The 20,529-nt window shown below is 38.4% G+C and overlaps 1 protein-coding gene across 10 annotated transcripts in view; it reads right to left on the reverse strand.

The window, feature by feature from the left end:
* LRRC4C (leucine rich repeat containing 4C) overlaps positions 1-20,529 on the reverse strand; it is a 1,215,963-nt gene that overhangs the window by 270,920 nt on the left and 924,514 nt on the right. For all 10 annotated transcript variants that reach the window (XM_082410489.1, XM_082410488.1, XM_082410491.1 and 7 more), the window contains one exon: positions 8,654-8,753. The gene's annotated coding sequence lies outside the window, so the exon portion shown is untranslated. The remainder of the gene's footprint in view (positions 1-8,653; positions 8,754-20,529) is intronic.

Below are 20,529 nucleotides of genomic sequence, written 5' to 3' on the forward strand. Positions count from 1 at the left end.
TATGGCTTATTTACTACTGATTACAAGTTTGGAACTGTAAACACCATCAATCTTATTTCTCTTTCACATCTCCTGGTAAGCACCATTTTACTCTCTGTTTTTTAAAGGTTTAACTTTTTTAGATTCCACATATAAGTGATATCATACAGTACTTGTCTTTCTCTGACTTATCTCCCATAGCATAATGTGCTCAAGGTCCACCCATGTTGTTCCAAGTGGGAGGATTAATTTTTAAAATTTTATATCTCCATTGCTTAGTATAGAGTGCCTGCACATAGCAAGTGCTCAATAAATATTTGTTAAATGAAAGACTAATTGTTAGCTATTTGCAAGGCATGAATCAATAAGCTCTCAGAAATCTGAGTCTGTGTTTTCCCTTTCAAACTCATGCTCTGGCACAGAAAGCAATCTACATGGTGAGAAGGATTAGATTTAATTATTTTTTTAAAAGTTGTTTTCCCTAATACATTTCTTATACCTTGGCATCAGTATTCAGTCACTCTCTCTCTCTCTCTCAAACACACACACAGAATAAGCTCTTATCTTACCACAAACGTCTGCGTTTTCTTGAAGAACACAGTACAAACAGGGTGTTCACCCGAAATGTTATATGGAGCAGTCTGTCATCCTGTGTCTGCTTGGCATTCACTAATAGTTATGCAGGATGTGGTCCACAGAACCATGTGGCGTATTTTGGCTATTACTTACACTTTGAGTACCTTTGGTAATTGGCTGGGTTGACAGAAGCCACCAACATCTCATATTAGATGTTCCAATGGGTGCATCATGTGTTGATCGCTTTCTCTGTCAATTCATTCTTGTTGCCCAGTAATGAAATCGATGTGAAACTATTACAAATCGGTAGTTCATCAAATCTAAAGCAAGATGGACAGACTATTTCTTCTGAGTGGGGAATATTCCACGTGGATGTTCTTTACCCCCTGTAGACCCAGACACATGCACATTTTCTGGCAGGAAGGGGAAACATAATGAAATGAAAAGGTGTAAAATATTTTCCAGTATGTGAACACTGTGTGTATAAATTCATAATATGATAATTCATAAGGAACTATAGCCAAAGCTGTTGTGTGTTTCTTGTTGTATCTGGTACCTGCATCACTCTGCCTATAACATATATGAAATATTACATTTGTTCTGAAATAAGTAGCTATACTTCTTGTGGTTTTCAGACAAAGAGGAGATGGACTGAAGAAAACATGGAAAAATGGGTAGGGAGGTTGAAAGTGAAGGAAAGTCAGTTAACTAAACAGTGGATGCTAGAGTTTCAGACAACCATCTGAGAAGAGAACACTGAATAGAAATAGGGTTCAGTGGTCTCCTCCCACATCCAGTACTGAGAGAGTCTTAATTTTCAGGATCCCAATGGCAAACTGGATTTCACTATGTGTTTACACTCTGCTCTTTTTTGTCTCTACTTGCCAATGTAATAAAATTTGGTGTCACATAATGCCCTGATTGTTGGAAAAATACTTATTCTAGATGTTTCAATAACAAGTTCATATTTTTGAAGGGTATTTGGCATTTTTTATTTTCAAAACGATTTGTCTGACCCTTCTAACTACCCAGTAAAGTTGGCCAGGCAGATATATTTTATTCCCATTTTAGCAGAGAAAACTGAGACTTATGACTACAGAGTTTACTGATGACAAAATGGAACTAGAATCCATATCTCCTGACCCAGTTCAATATTCTAGCTGTTAATTTTCCAGAAGATATAACATCTAGAAATATGATAAGAATTCACTTAGACAATTGTCAAATTAGGAACATAAAATCTTCACTTTATCAAAATAGATAACAAAATTTGTTCATTTTTATCTCTCTTCCCCCAAACAATAATCAATCCAAGACCATCCCAAATGGGTCAGAGAGCCGATGTACATACAAGGGGCAAAGGAAAGAACTAACACTTTTGGAAAATCTCTTATGGACTGAGTTCAATACCAGGCATGTTAAAGGCAGTAAGTAACTTGTCTTAATGGCTGGTAGAAGGTAGATCTGTAATAATAAGGCCAATCCCATCACACCACATTACCTCCAGTCTACTTACAACGGCCTTAGCAGAAAGCATTTTTGCAACTTGTTGCCTATTATAGATAATTAATCTATTATTCAGTTGGAAACAATCTGACCCTAGTCAGGCTGAGTTTTGTGATGAAGTTGAACTTAGGTGTGAGTTACAATGTGGATGATCTTCTCACCATATGACTTGACCCAATATGCTTACATTTTCTGGGTGTTATTTTCATCCTATAAAATGAGTGATTTGAATAAAATTATTTACATTGTTTATTCTAGCTCTAAAATCACATCATATAGTTTTAGATAGTTCCTTGACATGTGATATACAGTATAAGCTAAGTGGTTATGGTGGCATGTGTTTCCACAACAGCTGATATCATAATTAGGCAGGAATTAAATGCCAACTTTAGACAAACCAAGTTTGTAACCAAACAGGACCCTATGAGGCCTTCCCAGAAGAGACTCCCACCTATGTCCTCTGCCTGCCTTTTGTCTGTAGAAGAACTTTAGTCAAAGAATAAATTTAATCAGAGAAGTGAGAAAATGTAGAAAGAAGGAAAACAGTCAAACAACACAAAATAATAATAATTTAACCATTAAACAAAGTCAAGGACCTTTAGTTCTTCCTCGAGGACTATAGATAATATTCTGAGCCATGTCCTTTGAGATGTTTTGCAGATACTGAAACCCCACCAGGTGGAAGAAGTTAACTGTATGCTGCCCACAAGCTCATAGACCCCAAACCAGTTGGAACCAGAAGGTTGATGATGCTGACTCCTGATTACCTCACCACCGACCAATCAGAAGAAGGTCCACAAGCTGACCACGCCCTGCTCCTTGAACATTGTAAGACTCCTCACTATCCTCTCCAGGGCGGGACACACAGTTTTGAGGGCATTCGCCCACTGTAGCCCCTTTTGCCTGGCAAAGCAATAAGGCTAATCCTTCCTACTTCACCCAAAACTATTTCTGCATTTCTATTCGGCACCGGTGAACAGAGGCCGAGTTTTAGCAACAAGTTGGCTAGTCACAGATTTACAGTTAATGTTACTAAACAAGTCACAAATATAACCTAGAAAACAATATAGGTTCCACAAGCTGTGATGAACATTAAAGAACACATTTCAAAATCATCATTTATCTATATTTTTAAATAAAAGTTATACAGAATAAGATCATTTATTTGCTGACTAATGCTGATACACTGGTTTCTATAAACAAATAAACATTAGCATAAGGCCAATGTGGCAAATGACAATTGGACAGTCAGTGTCAAATTGTGGAATCACAGGTCAATAGAACAGAAAAACCCAATAGAACAAAGACTTTAGGTACTCCAATTTTTTTTTCCCTCTATTTGAAAGAAACCAGATCTGACAGTCAAAGTTTCAAGATGACCTTTTGCTTATACTATCAGAAACAAAATACTAATCAGTGTCATAAATCTTAGACATTGGGGTAAATCAAGCTCAGTCTCTAGGGATGCAGAAAATGAAGTCCAAAGAGGTGAAGTGATGTTCAAAATTATACAGATTTGGTTCGATTTGGTTCCCAGAAAGAACCTCCACTCTCCCTATTTCCAAAATTCAAGGCCAGTGAAATTTTTTCCACTACACCCTGTGCATTGTTTTCTATATCAGGTTTACAGATTCTTGCAACAATAGCCCTCAAGGTTTTCATGGCTCCTTTCCACAGTGACTGGGTGTAACCGTGTGCCTTGCATTGTTCAATGAGACCAAAGCATACAGGATACAAGCAGAGACTTTAAAAGTGCTCGTGCATAGGGTCACTTCCATTCTTTGTGCTCTTAGAATCTGCTGGCACCACGTGAATAAGCCCAGTAAGTCTAATCTGCTGACTGATGGAAAACTTGAATCCGAGATGTCCTTGTCATACCACTTCACCTCCAGAATCCTAGGTGACCCACAGGTGGCCTAAAATGCATAAGTCCAGCTGAGATTAGCAGAATATGGCTTAATTGAGCCCTGCACAATTGACCCACACAATCAAAGCTAAATAAAGAGTTGTTATTTTAAGCTACTAGATTTTGTGGTGATCTCTGAAATAGTGCAAACCCACGGATATAATCAGGGAATGGCACCATCCCACCAGTTACCAAGCCAGACGTTTTGACTTCTCGCTCTCCCTCACGATTACCCTCCACATAAAATGATGCATCCAGCTCTGCAATTCTGCCTCATAAATGACTCAATCTGACTCATAAATGAATGCTGCTTTCCTCGTAATTCCTCTGCCTCTGTCCCAGCCCAAGACGCCATTATCCCTTGCCTGAATTTGTTTCTTCACACAGCCTGTCAGCTAGTAGTCCTGTCTCCATTCCTGTTAGCCTCCAATTCATCTTCCACTCTACGGTCAAGTTCTACAATTCATATCTGACAATCATATCCCCTTGTTCAAAATTTTCAATGGCCTTCCGTTATTTTTAAAATACAATCCAGACTTCAAATCATGGTGAGGAAAATATTCTCCTGTTCTTTTTAGTACAGAATTTTTCTTTCAAAGTTTAAGTGAGCAGGTATTCTGCCCTCTGAACTGGACGTACCATTTCCCAAGGTGCTCATGTTACCAATTTCTCAACAATGGAATATAGACAATTGTCAGTTTCTTAAAAGGAAATTGTGTATTGTCTATTTCCTCACTTCCTCCTGCAGGGTGGAAACTAGATGTGGTGCAAGGGAGCTAATAGACTGTATGACCATGTAGACAGCACCCTAGGGAATGAAGGAGCCCCAAAAAGAAGGAACTTAAGTCTCTAGATGATCAGGTTGAGTAGAGCTGGCTACCCACGACAGATCACTCACCTTTCTTCATATGGATGCATGAGAGAAAAATAAGCTTCCATTTTGTTTGAGATACTGTATATGAGGTCTCTTTTTAGAGTTTCTTAGCTTATAGCCTAGTGAATATACATTATTTCCAAGGATTGCCACATATGGCTTCTGTCACTGTGTGGGTCCCACTTTTTTCCAATCTCCTCTTCACCCTCTGAAGCTATAATCATCAGCTATTTACTTTCAAGAACACCCACCAAACATTTTACCTGAGTCTTTCCTCTTAGTCAATGCTTTTCCACCTCTATCCTTCCTCTTTGTCTGACTAAATGCTACCCAATCTTAGGCCTATAGTCAATATTTTTCCTATAAACCTTCCCTATTGTCTCCCAAGTCTGGACAATTTTTTCCTTTCATGTGTGACTATCATATTCTGACTCATTCTATTAAGGCACAGAGCACATTATTTTGCATCAGTTCGCTTGTCGCTGACTAAATGCTAAATTTTGTAAATGCAAAACAATGTCTCCTTCATTCACCATCGTGTGTCCAAATGATAGTGTGATGCTTGGTATGTATTGGGCATTATACATATTAATTGAATAAATTAATGAAAAAGTATGAAAAAAAGACTGAAAAGAAATGTATTTGAAAATAAATAGTAGTTATTTCTAGGTAGTAGGGATATAAGGGATTTTTAAATTTTTTGTTTATTTCAGTGTTTTCCAAAATCTCTCAAGGGTGCATATGTTACTTTCATAATCACAAACCACAATATAACAAAATATTTTTTCTAAAGTATATATTGGAAACAAAAGCTACTTCTAATTTTGATTTACACACAACCATGAATATAAACATTAACTGGATAAAATATACTTCTGCCTACTAGTTAGGACAAATATTGTATGCCCAGGCTAGCAGCAAGGAAATCTGAAATACTGTAATTGACCAATTTTGAAGTTCTGTCCCCGGAGAGATGAAGAAAATCAATAGGGGCTGCTTCTCCCTTTCTCTAAGACGAATTTGTGTGTAATAGGAGATACACTGCGGATGATGGATGTGGGCTACATATATTCCCTTGGAGCTTGTTTGCAAAGGCTTATTTGTCCTGTCTTCCACCTAAGTTTTCATAAACGCTTTAAGGATTAGAGTTGTTTTGCAACTGAAATTTTGCTCTCTGGAGAGACTGTGAGAGAATCTTATGGTCTAGTCTCAGGACATTTGCATAGGATTGCATTTTATAATTGAAAATGTAAAAACTACCCCATTTAGTCTAGCCTTTAGAACAAATTAGTAAATGTCCAGCTCATGTGGATTTGAGAAAGCAGAGCATCTATTGGAAGTATTTGCTCCTCACACGTGGGACCAAACATCAGACATGTTGATTTCTTTGTCAGCACCTGGAAGATACTCTATTGTTTTCCTTTTTGCCCTTGAAATAGTTAGGATGATTTGATTGATTTTGGTTGGTGTACATTCACTTTTGGATTTCCCCTTGCTAAGCTCATTCTTCAGGAAGGTAATGTTTCATTGCATTGAATCAAAGGAAATCTCCCCCCAAATCATCAGTTTAATGAGGACTGGTCATTCATTCTGATGAGTTTTCCTCATTTTCTCTCGGAATGAGGACAAATGTCACAGATACATTATACACAGAGAAAGGCTGGGCTAAGGTGAAGGCAGAAATTAATTTAATCTCCTGCTCTAGCTTCAACCACCTACATCATTCAAACCAACAACAGCAACACAAAATTAATAGCTCGACATACTTTTGTATTCAACCTTGAAATATGGTCAGGCAATTTCAACCAATTCAACATGCAAATTCAATCAGTATAAAGAATCCATTAGTGATTGAGACCAATTTATTAACCCAAGAAATACAAACTCTTTGTAACTGTATCACACATTCTATACTTATAACTCAGCTGAAGAGCATGAAGGAATTGGCAAAGAGGATCAAAACATTGGGAGGGTATTTATTAAAAGTACACTTAAAATATTAATTATCAACTTATTTTCAGTCATTGGTTATATGTTCAAATAAATTGCAGATAATTCACTAATATTACTTTGATAGATAAAAGGAAGAATTATACCAGTCTACTTTCCATAATCTTATTTCCTTGTGTTAAAACCTTACCATATTCTACTACCAAAATGGAAAGAAATGCAATCCATCAGATTTGAGATTCCTACTAAATCTTCGATGAATTGATGATTTTCAATACAATAAATTGATTATTTCTATGATAGGAGTCAGAACCTGAACTCTGAGATCTTTTGTTGAATTTTTCCCACAACATTTCAACTAAAATTGAGTTAATGTATAACAACAAAACAAAACAAAACAAAACGTGTTTGGGGTTTGTAAGGGAGTTATTACACATTGAATTAAATCATACACTTAGTATTTAATTTTCGTCTACAAAATCCTTTTCTAGAAACTTCCCTCTGTTTAAACATTTCTAATATCAGGAACTTTACTACTTTTAGAAACAGTTTATTCTATTCTTGGCCTATTTTATCTTTGTATCAAGTTGTAAAGTTATTTACTTGTCATGTCACTTGAAACTCAACAGCTTGGTGGGGGAGGGGGGACTCTATAATTAAGCTGTAAACATTACAATTTTTAAATAAGGATATAGGCTAAGTCATTTTAGTAAGGGCCAAAGTTAGTAAGTGCAGAGTAAGGTCTAGAACAGGGGTTGGCAAACTATGGCCCATGAGCAGCCTGTTTCTATAGGCCAACGAATAGCTTTTGCATTTTAAAATTGTTTGAAAGAAAGAAAAAGTAATATTTCATAGTACATGAAAATGTATGGCATTTACAATTTAATATCCATAAATAGAGCTTTATTGGGACACAGCCACATTCATTTGGTGACATACTGCCTATCGCTGCTAGCGCACCATATAGAGTTGAGTAATTGTGACAGACACAAGTGTAAAATAGTTTTAACATCTAGCTCTTTACAGAAAAAGAAAATTTGATCCAGTCTAGAAAAACGTTGTCCAATAGAAACATAATGTAAAGCATAAATGTATTTTAAATTTTTTAGTAGCCACGTTAAAAACTATAAACAGAAATGGGTAAAATTAAATTTAATAATATATTTTATTTAAGTCAAAATACCCCAAACATGATATCAATTTTTAATCAGTATAAAAATTATAAGTGCAATATTTTGCATTTTTTTCACATAAAACTTTAAAATTTAGTGTGTATTTCACATGCACAGTGCCTATCTATTCAGACTATCCATTTTAAGAACTCATGAACACCTATAGCTGGCAGCTACCGTATTGAGCACTGTAGGTACAGATGATAGGTCTTCTCATGTTCAGTAGCATCTCTGGCTACTAAATAATATGTTTACATTTTATTGAGTTCATGTTTCCTGCCCTATTCTCCTGATTCCCCCCTTTCCTGCTGGAGGCCTGGGTCAAGGGTGGTTTGCTGGGGTTGGGGGAGTCTCGGTTAACAGGGTGTAGAAATGAGGCACTTATTGGTGCGCTTGTAGTTCATGGCTCTGGTGGCAAAATCCTGAAAGTACACTTGTTTATTTCTACCCAAGTTAAAATTCTACATTCTGAACGGAATGTAATAATCTGGATGTTGCCTCTCGATTACAGAACAGGAAGAAATGCCATTTCTTTTGCTCTAGAGATGATTTTGCTGTTACTGTAGTCTGTCCAATTAGTTTTCTTGGCAGCTACATCTCACCATTGATTCTTATTATACCCACAGGAAAATATCACCTCTATATCTTTTTTTAAAGTGTTTCAATTAAAGCCACATAAGCCCGACTTACCCTTAAGTAGGGCTTCTTTCCATTCTCACTTGTAGGTTGTGATTCAGAACTATGCTCACATGGAACACTGGTGGTTGACAAGCAGGACTGTGTTCTCCAGCTACAAAAACAAACAAACAAACAAACAAACAATGTCCGTATTCCCATTCTGAATGGGAAGAAAAGAGAAATTGATTGATCATATTGACTTCAGTTCATCTTATTTTACTAATAGTATACATTTTTCTGAATTTTATTTTTGTTAAACATCTTGATCATTAAAAGATAATAAAATGAGTGGCAAAACCTGTTACTGGAAGAACTCAAAAAATCACGCATGATTACTTAGTTCAAGCACTTTATTTTTTGCATACTTCTGTTCACAGAGCTGTGATTTTATAGTGTTTTTAATTTGCACAGTAATGTTTTAATGTAGTAAAATTATTCCCAGATTTTAAGATGGAATTAAACACATCAAAAGTGTACATCATTAAAAAACTCCATTTGGTTGTTTCAGATGATAACAGTATAGTTCCATGTGTTTCAGCATCTGAGCATGGCGAAGACCCGCTGTTTTAGAATATATTTCACTCTTCTTTGCCAGTGTTACCTTATTCTCTCTTTCCTTACTCTCTTTACATCAAACCCAGAGTGCTGAATGGATAGTGTGAAGTATGAATTCTGACTATAAAAGTGTACAAATCAGTTCCTATTTCTCTCCCTTTCAAACAATAAATTAAAGCAAATGTTAACAGTTACAGGTCTAAGAAAGAATAGTTTAAGAGTTATAAATATGGTTCTAAAACAACACTTATATGTTACTTCTCAACAAATATTAGGTACGCTCATCATTTTCCAGTGAGGCATAGACTGTGAGAAAATTCAGTGACTATAAGAACTGACAGTAATAATATAACAATGGTAGCTAAAATTTTTATGGGGTCTTACTAGATGATAATGCTGTGCAAAGATTTCACATATGATATCTCACCGAATACTCACAACATCTCTATGAGATTACTCTGAATATTGTTCCCATTTTACAGGTGAGGAAACAGATTTATCGAAGTTGAATAACTTTTTCAAGGTTAAAAATACATGAGAAGACAGAGGAGAAGATGGCGGAAGAGTGAGACGCGGAGATCACCTTCCTCCCCACAAATACATCAGAAATACATCTACATGTGGAACAACTCCTACAGAACACCCACTGAACGCTGGCAGAAGACCTCAGACCTCCCAAAAGGCAAGAAACTCCCCACGTACCTGGGTAGGGTAAAAGAAAAAAGTAAAAACAGAGACAAAAGAATAGGGACGGGACCTGCACCAGTGGGAGGGAGCTGTGAAGGAGGAAAGGTTTCCACACACTAGGAGCCCCTTCGCGGGCGGAGACGGCAGGGGCCGGAGGGGGGAAGCTTCGGAGCCGTGGAGGAGAGAGCAGCAACAGGGGTGCGGAGGGCAAAGCGGAGAGACTCCCGCACAGAGGCTCAGCGCCGAGCAGCACTCACCAGCCCGAGAGGCGTGTCTGCTCACCCGCCGGGGAGGGCGGGGGCTGGGAGCTGAGGCTCGGGCTTCGGAGGTCGGATCCCAGGGAGAGGGCTGGGGTTGGCGGTGTGAACACAGCCTGAAGCGGGTAGTGCGCCACAGCTAGCCGGGAGGGAGTCCGGGAAAAAGTCTGGGGCTGCCGAAGAGGCAAGAGACTTTTTCTTACTTCTTTGTTTCCTGGTGCGCGAGGAGAGGGGATTCAGAGCGCCGCCTAAACGAGCTCCAGAGACGGGTGCGAGCCGCGGCTATGAGCGCGGACCCCAGAGACGGGCATGAGACGCTAAGGCTGCTGCTGCCGCCACCAAGAAGCCTGTGTGCAAGCACAGGTCACTAACCACACCTCCCCTCCAGGAGCCTTTGCAGCCCGTCACCGCGAGTGTCCCGTGAACCAGGGACACCTTACCCGGGAGAACGCACGGCGCGCCTCAGGCTGCTGCAACGTCACGCAGGCCACTGACGCCGCAGGCTCGCCCCGCCTCCTCCGTACCCTCCCTCCCCCCGGCCTGAGTGAGCCAGAGTCCCCGAAGCAGCTGCTCCTTTAACCCCGTCCTGTCTGAGCGAAGAACACATGCCCTCAGGCGACCTACACGCAGCGGCAGGTCCAAAGCTGAAACCCGGGAGCTGTGGGAACAAAGAAGAGAAAGGGAAATTTCTCCCAGCAGCCTCAGGAGCAGCGGATTAAAGCTCCACAATCAACTTGATGTACCTGCATCTGTGGAATACCTGAATAGACAACGAATCATCCCAAATTGAGGAGGTGGACCTTGGGAGCAAGATATATTTTTTTTTCCCCTTTTCCTCTTTTTGTGAGTGTGTATGTGTATGCTTCTGTGTGAGATTTTGTCTGTATAGCTTTGCTTTCACCATTTGTCCTAGGGTTCTGTCAGTCCTTTTTTTTTTTTTTTTTTTACTTAAAAAATTTTTTTTCGTAATAATTATTTTTTATTTTAATTATTTTATTTTATTTTATCTTATTTTATCCTCTTTCTTTCTTTCTTGCTATTTTTTCTCCCTTTTATTCTGAGCCCTGTGGATGAAAGGCTCTTGGTGCTCCAGCCAGGTGTCGGGGCTGTGCCTCTGAGGTGGGAGAGCCAAGTTCAGGACACTGGTCCACAAGAGACCTCCCAGCTCCACAGAATACCAAACGGCAAAAATCTCCCAGAGATCTCCATCTCAACACCAAGACCCAGCTTCACTCAACGACCAGCAAGCTACAGTGCTGGACACCCTATGCCAAAGAGCTAGCAAGACAGGAACACAGCCCCATCCATTAGCAGAGAGGCTGCCTAAAATCATAATAAGGCCACAGACACCCCAAAACACAGCACCAGATGTGGACCTGCCCACCAGAAAGACAAGATCCAGCCTCATCCACCAGAACACAGGCACTAATCCCCTCCACCAGGAAGCCTACACAACCCACTGAACCAACCTTAGCCACTGGGGACAGACACAAAAAACAACGGGAGCTACGAACCTGCAGCCTGTGAAAAGGAGACCCCAAACACAGTAAGATAAGCAAAATGAGAACACAGAAAAACACACAGCAGATAAAGGAGCAACGTAAAAACACACCAGACCTAACAAATGAAGAGGGAATAGGCAGTCTACCTGAAAAAGAATTCAGAATAATGATAGTAAAGATGATCCAAAATGTTGGAAATAGAATAGACAAAATGCAAGAAACATTTAACAAGGACGTAGAAGAGCTAAAGAGGAAACAAACAACGATGAACAACACAATAAATGAAATTAAAAATTCTCTAGAAGGGATCAATAGCAGAATAACTGAGGCAGAAGAACGGATAAGTGACCTGGAAGATAAAATGGTGGAAATAACTACTGCAGAGCAGAATAAAGAAAAAAGAATGAAAAGAACTGAGAACAGTCTCAGAGACCTCTGGGACAACATGAAACGCACCAACATTCGAATTATAGGGATCCCAGAAGAAGAAGAGAAAAAGAAAGGGACTGAGAAAATATTTGAACAGATTATAGTTGAAAACTTCCTTAATATAGGAAAGGAAATAGTTAATCAAGTCCTGGAAGCACAGAAAGTCCCATACAGGATAAATCCAAGGAGAAACATGCCAAGACACATATTAATCAAACTATCAAAAATTAAATATAAAGAAAACATATTAAAAGCAGCAAGGGAAAAACAACAAATAACACACAAGGGAATTCCCATAAGGTTAACATCTGATCTTTTAGCAGAAACTCTCCAAGCCAGAAGGGAGTGGCAGGACATATTTAAAGTGATGAAGGAGAAAAACCTAAAACCAAGATTATTCTACCCAGCAAGGATCTCATTCAGATTTGATGGAGAAATTAAAACCTTTACAGACAAGCAAAAGCTGAGAGAGTTCAGCACCACCATACCAGCTTTACAACAAATGCTAAAGGAACTTCTCTAGGCAAGAAACACAAGAGAAGGAAAACACCTACAATAACAAACCCAAAACATTTAAGAAAATGGGAATAGGAACATACATATCGATAATTACCTTACATGTAAATGGATTAAATGCTCCCATCAAAAGACACAGACTGGCTGAATGGATACAAAAACAAGACCCGTATATATGCTGTCTACAAGAGACCCACTTCAGACCTAGGGACACATACACACTGAAAGTGAGGGGATGGAAAAAGATATTCCAGCAAATGGAAATCAAAAGAAAGCTGGAGTAGCAATTCTCATATCAGAAAAAATAGACTTTAAAATAAAGACTATTACAAGAGACAAAGAAGGACACTACATAATGATCAAGGGATCGATCCAATAAAAAGATATAACAATTGTAAATATTTATGCACCCAACATAGGAGCACCTCAATACATAAGGCAAATACTAACAACCATAAAAGGGGAAATCGACAGTAACACAATCATAGTAGGGGACTTTAACACCCCACTTTCACCAATGGACAGATCATCCAAAATGAAAATAAATAAGGAAACACAAGCTTTAAATGATACCTTAAACAAGATGGACTTAATTGATATTTATAGGACACTCCACCCAAAAACAACAGAATACACATTTTTCTCAAGTGCTCATGGAACATTCTCCAGGATAGATCATATCTTGGGTCACAAATCAAGCCTTAGTAAATTTAAGAAAATTGAAATCGTATCAAGTATCTTTTCTGACCACAACGCTATAAGACTAGATATCAATTACAGGAAAAGATCTGTAAAAAATACAAACACATGGAGGCTACACAATACACTACTTAATAACGAAGTGATCACTGAAGAAATCAAAGGGGAAATCAAAAACTACCTAGAAACAAATGACAGTGGAGACACGATGACCCAAAACCTATGGGATGCAGCAAAAGCAGTTCTAAGAGGGAAGTTTATAGTAATACAATCCTACCTTAAGAACAGGAAACATCTCAAATAAACAACCTAACCTTGCACCTAAAGCAATTAGAGAAAGAAGAACAAAAAACCCCCACAGTTAGCAGAAGGAAAGAAATCATAAAGATCTGATCAGAAATAAATGAAAAAGAAAGGAAGGAAATGATAGCAAAGATCAATAAAACTAAAAGCTGGTTCTTTGAGAAGATAAACAAAATTGATAAACCATTAGCCAGACTCATCAAGAAAAAAAGGGAGAAGACTCAAATCATTAGAAATGAAAAAGGAGAAGTAACAACTGACACTGCAGAAATACAAAAGATCATGAGAGATTACTACAAGCAACTCTATGCCAATAAAATGAACAAGCTGGAAGAAATGGACAAATTCTTAGAAATGCACAACCTGCCAAGACTGAACCAGGAAGAAATAGAAAATATGAACAGACCAATCACAAGCCTGAAATTGAAACTGTGATTATAAATCTTCCAACAAACAAAAGCCCAGGACCAGATGGCTTCACAGGCGAATTCTATCAAACATTTAGAGAAGAGCTAACACCCATCCTTCTCAAACTCTTCCAAAATATTGCAGAGAGAGGAACACTCCCAAACTCATTCTATGAGGCCACCATCACCCTGATACCAAAACCAGACAAAGATATCACAAAGAAAGAAAACTACAGGCCAATATCACTGATGAACATAGATGCAAAAATCCTCAACAAGATACTAGCAAACAGAATCCAACAGCACATTAAAAGGATCATACACCATGATCAAGTGGGGTTTATCCCAGGAATGCAAGGATTCTTCAATATACGCAAATCAATCAACGTGATACACCATATTAACAAACTGAAGGAGAAAAACCATATGATCATCTCAATAGATGCAGAGAAAGCTTTTGACAAAATTCAACACCCATTTATGATAAAAGCCCTGCAGAAAGTAGGCATAGAGGGAACTTTCCTCAACATAATAAAGGCCATATATGACAAACCCACAGCCAACATCATCCTCAATGGTGAAAAACTGAAACCATTTCCACCAAGATCAGAAACAAGACAAGGTTGCCCACTCTCACCACTATTATTCAACATAGTTTTGGAAGTTTTAGCCACAGCAATCAGAGAAGAAAAAGAAACAAAAGGAATCCAAATCGGAAAAGAAGAAGTAACCTGTCACTATTTGCAGATGACATGATACTATACATAGAGAATCCTAAAGATGCTACCAGAAAACTCCTAGAGCTAATCAATGAATGTGGTAAAGTAGCAGGATACAAAATTAATGCACAGAAATCTCTTGCATTTCTATACACTAATGATGAAAAATCTGAAAGAGAAATTAAGAAAACACTCTCATTTACCACTGCAACAAAAAGAATAATATATCTAGGAGTATACCTACCTAAGGAGACAAAAGACCTGTATGCAGAAAATTATAAGACACTGATGAAAGAAATTAAAGATGATACAAATAGATGGAGAGATATACCATGTTCTTGGAATAGAAGAATCAACATTGTGAAAATGACTCTACTACCCAAAACAATCTACAGATTCAATGCAATCCTTATCAAACTACCACCGGCATTTTTCACAGAACTAGAACAAAAAATTTCACAATTTGTATGGAAACACAAAAGACCCCGAAAATCCAAAGCAATCTTGAGAACGAAAAACGGAGCTGGAGGAATCAGGCTGCCTGACTTCAGACTATCCTACAAAGCTACAGTAATCAAGACAGTATAGTACTGGCACAAAAACAGAAATGTAGATCAATGGAACAGGATAGAAAGCCCAGAGATAAACCCATGCACATATGGTCACCTTATCTTTGATAAAGGAGGCAAGCATACACAGTGGAGAAAAGACAGCCTCTTCAATAAGTGGTGCTGGGAAAACTGGACAGGTACATGTAAAAGTATGAAATTAGAACACTCCCTAACACCATACACAAAAATAAACTCAAAATGGATTAAAGACCTAAATGTAAGTCCAGACACTATCAAACTCTTAGAGGAAAACATAGGCAGAACACTCTATGACATAAATCACAGCAAGAACCTTTTTGACCCAGCTCCAAGAGAAATGGAAATAAAAACAAAAATAAACAAATGGGACCTAATGAAACGTAAAAGCTTTTGCACAGCAAAGGAAACCATAAACAAGACCAAAAGACAACCATCAGAATGGGAGAAAATATTTGCAAATGATTAACTGACAAAGGATTAATCTCTAAGATTTACAGGCAGCTCATGCAGCTCAATAACAAAAAAACAAACAACCCAATCCAAAAATGCGCAGAAGACCTAAATAGACATTTCTCCAAAGAAGACATACAGGTTGCCAAGAAACACATGAAAGAATGCTCAACATTACTAATCATTAGAGAAATGCAAATCAAAACTACATTGAGGTATCACCTCACACCGGTCAGAATGGCCATCATCAGAAAATCTGCAAACAATAAATGCTGGAGAGGGTGTGGAGAAAAGGGAACCCTCTTGCACTGTTGGTGGGAATGTAAATTGATACAGCCACTATGGAGAACAGTATGGAGGTTCCTTGAAAAACTAAAAATAGAACTACCATACGACCCAGCAATCCCACTACTGGGCATATACCCTGACAAAACCATAATTCAAAAAGAGTCATGTACCAAAATGTTCATTGCAGCTCTATTTACAATAGCCAGGACATGGAAGCAACCTAAGTGTCCATCAACAGAGGAATGGATAAAGAAGATGTGGCACATATATACAATGGAATATTACTCAGCCATAAAAAGAAACGAAATTGAGTTATTTGTAGTGAGGTGGATGGAGTTAGAGTCTCTCATATAGAGTGAAGTAAGTCAGAAAGAGAAAAATAAATACAGTATGCTAACACATATATATGGAATCTAAAGGAAAAAAAAAACAAACAAACAAAAGTCATGAAGAACCTAGTGGTAAGACGGGAATAAAGACACAGACCTACTAGAGAATGGACTTGAGGATATGGGGAGGGGGAAGGGTAAGCTGTGAGAAAATGAGAGAGTGCCATGGACATATATACACTACCAAACGTAAAACAGGTAGCTAGTGGGAAGCAACCATATAACACAGGGAGATCAGGGAAACTAACATAACCTGGTGGGCCTAGGATATGTGGCATTTCAGTGATACTTAAAATTTTGAGTATAAGTATCTTACATCTAAGACTGAGTAAGCAGGCATACTGACAGCACCCAGAGGCAACCCTTTCTGTTCTAACCAGGACGTACTTGAATGCAGAAAGAGGCTAATGACATCGAAAGAAATATGAACGACCAAGAAAGTCCATCATATCTTTTCTTATTCATGTTGCTTTCCTGTATCAGCCAACGACTTATGCTGGATATGATGACATTGAAGAGAAGGGGAGGAAAGGATAACCCATAGCTCCTTTCTGTTTCCGCCCTTCTTTATCCATCCGTAAGCTGGAAGTAGAGAACTGTGATAGAATATGTGCATATCAAGACATGAAATAAAAACATCTAAATTAGTTTTGTGCAACATTCCCTGTGTTCTGGTAAGAAGGAAATACACATGCATGTATGAGCGACAAAACAGGAATTGTGTAATTCCTATTTTTGCATATGTATTAACCTCATATTTGCACTAAAACTGGCTTTGCACACTATCATGATAGATGTCAAAATATAATAATTTAAAATTTTATACTATAATTTAATAATTTATTAAATGAACGCTAATAGTTACAAATTTTAACTTTTCTTTATGGAGAACAACATTAAATAACAAGTAAAAAACACCATGACAAGTCAAGAGAGAAGGAAGAAGGGAAAACCTTTATAATCTAACACTTTTCACAATGCTTTGTTTTGCTTTTTGAACAAAGGGTTCCACATTTTCATTTTGGGCTGGGCTCTGCAAGTCACATCAACCGACCTACTGTAAGAGTGTGTAGCAAAGATCTGACTAAGCCTGGGACGTTAGGGGAGGACTTCTTGACGAGTGACAATTAAACTGAGAGTAAAGAGGAGCAGGAGTGAGGCAGATAAAAAAGGCAGTAGGAGGCCTTAGAGGGAAGTTGGGAGGGTTAGATGTTCCAGGAAGAGGGTCAGATCCAAAGACACTAAAGGAAGAAGGAGATAGGAGTGTTTGTGGAACAGAAATAAAATTAGTATGGTTGGAACTTAAGCAGGCAAGGGATTGCTCTGGGCAAAGCTTCCACCATGCTGCAGCTCTTGAAAGAAGAAAAACAATAGGGCTGAAACCAGGGCAACTGGAATACCCAGGCTTGAATAGGACAAAAGCCACCCTAAGTTATTACTATGTGCCTGGCACTTTGCCGACTGACTTGCCAACATTACTTTTTTGGTCCTCCCAACGACAAAGCAAAGTGGGATTTTCTGGCTTCGTTATTCAGACAAGGAAATATGAGGATCAGATAGATTGAGAAATTTGTCCCAGGTCATATAGCTGGTGAGTGACACTCACAGATGAAACATTCTTTCTGAATATAAACTAGTATGTAAGCCCCAGAAGGGAAGAGACCTTGCCTGTCTTTGTGTTTCTATATTCTTAGCATATAGACCAATGCCTGGCACAAAATAAGCTCTCAATATTTGTTAAATGAATGAACGAGTGAATGACTTGGGTGAGCCTTATTTGGCAAATTCACTGTGTCTTCTTGACTTCAAAAGGATTTTAGACTATTTGGATGGAATTTTTGTCTATTTTGAGAATCAGTAATGTTTCTTTTCAAATGAACTATAAAAATGAAAAGGGGAAGCAGCAGGTTTAGTTGAAACAGAAAAGACAGGAAGGTAGGGTATAGACTTTGCCTTTATTAACTGTATGACCTTGGTCAAGTCACTTCCCTTCAGTTCTTGGTCTTTTTCAGTAGAATAGAACAGGTCATGTGTGAGGTTCTTTCCAGTTCTTACACATTATGATTTGATCCTGTGAATTGTCTGGCAATAATAGAACTCAATGCATAAAGTTTCTCTTTACAACAGAGAGGAAACACAAACTATGATCATACAATTCTGAGGCACCAAATTCCTCAAACAATCTCACTCCATTCATTCATTCATTCATTCTTTTATCAAGCCTTTCTGAGAGGTGTACCACGTGCCCACAAGAAGCCTTCTGCTGAAATGATGAAATGAACAAATGATCTCCATTTCTGGAAGCAGGAAGACCTTGAGTCAGCAAAGCCTGGGTTAGAGTTTATCTGCTGCTCAAAGATGGTAAAAGCCAAATCTATTTCCATTTTGAATCATGATTCAGGTATCAAGCAGAGCCAATGCTGCTCTAATGCAGAAAAATAATGCCAGCACCCTTCAGAATAAATTCCGATGTGTGACTCATTTGACTACTTTCCTCACTTTGACTTTCCCTTGGTGAAACAGCAAAGGCAGAGAGCTGTAAAACCTCCTACACAAAACGAGATCAGTGCCTTCCGCTCATCAAAACCAGTCCCATTGACACAGAGGCAAGCATGTGATCAAGAGGAGCAGGGCAGGAAGAATAATGGGCTCTGGCTCACGCAGGGTCCAAGAGGCAGAGCCCATGGAGAAGAGACAGACACAATGTTTCTACACTGAGGTATGACTTTCTTGGTAGTGCAAGAGGCATTTCTTACAGGAAGTGACAATCACAAAGGGATGAAGAATGAAGCACCGGGCCCAGATGTTTGGGGAACTTCTGTTGTTTCTCATATTTGGGGAGGATGAGCGAGGGAAAAAGGCAAGTTTTACTTAACTGCTTATGAAGAGTAGAAAACCTCAGAAGGAGTTAAACAAAGTCAACACTAGCCAACACCTGGAGCAATCTAGCAAATATTACGAATAGATTTATCTTGAAATTGAAGGACTCAAGGAGTTAATTACAGTTAACAGGCAATCACAGTTTTTCAAAGCAAGGAGATTGTAGAATGTGCCTCCCAGACCTCCAAGTTCAGAGAGCTTAACGGAAGGGACCCAGCTGCTGTGCTCTGAAATCAATTGCCACATTTGTACCCCAGCTATGTTTTCACTCAAGCTGCTTCCAGCCAAGGATTGAGCATAGTAGATTTGTCTCCGTAAGACATGGGATTCCTCTGACAGCTGACTGTCCTGAGGACTCCCTGACAGCCTTACTGAATCTTTCTTGTTCTTCACAGTGATCTATCTAGGATGCTTCCACCCAACCTCCATTCCTTCTCTCGTTCACTTGGGATTAGAAGTGCATCCTGGTCTGATGGTTCTCCAGCCTTCCTATCAACTCCATCTTCATTTTCTTTCAAAAACCTTAATTTTTAGAAAATCTGGTCTTTGTGACTGCTTCTTGGGAGACCTCGACTAACACAAAGATACATCTGGAGAAGATACATGCTGAGTAAACCACTCTTAGTCTCAATCTGGTGAATGATTCACTGAGAAGCACACCAGCTCAGCACTTACTGAATTGAAAGGAACATGAACAAGTGGGAATGTACTGAGTACTAATTACGTGTTGGGTGCTGTACTAACTGCTTCTCATGCCTTATTTCACTTAATTCTTTCAACAACCCCATGTAGTAGTTTCTTTATAGATGAAACTGTAGCTTGCCAGCTCATGAGTGTTGGAGCTAGAATTCCAAGCCAGGTTTTTATTTTACTTTATTGGTTTAAAGTAATTTATTGCTTTACGGTACTTTATCTGTTTTAAAGTCTATGTCTTTAACCTGTACTATAGCCATTACCAACAGTATCCTTGTTATTGTTTTATAGGGTAAGAAAACATTACTAATACACCTATAGTAGAAAAATATTCAATTTACCACCACTAACACCACCATAATTATCATCATCATTATCATCATCAGCCTCATGTTCATCGTCATCATCAGTCACAATTCTAAAAGGGACTTACAGTTATTGATCATATATATATATGATCTTATGATTACACAGTGAATTAGGCAAACCCTAGAAATAAAGCTCAGAGATGTCTTCTCGACCTA

This window comes from Balaenoptera physalus (assembly GCF_965194825.1).
Source record: "Balaenoptera physalus genome assembly, chromosome: 10".
Taxonomy (NCBI): domain Eukaryota; kingdom Metazoa; phylum Chordata; class Mammalia; order Artiodactyla; family Balaenopteridae; genus Balaenoptera; species Balaenoptera physalus.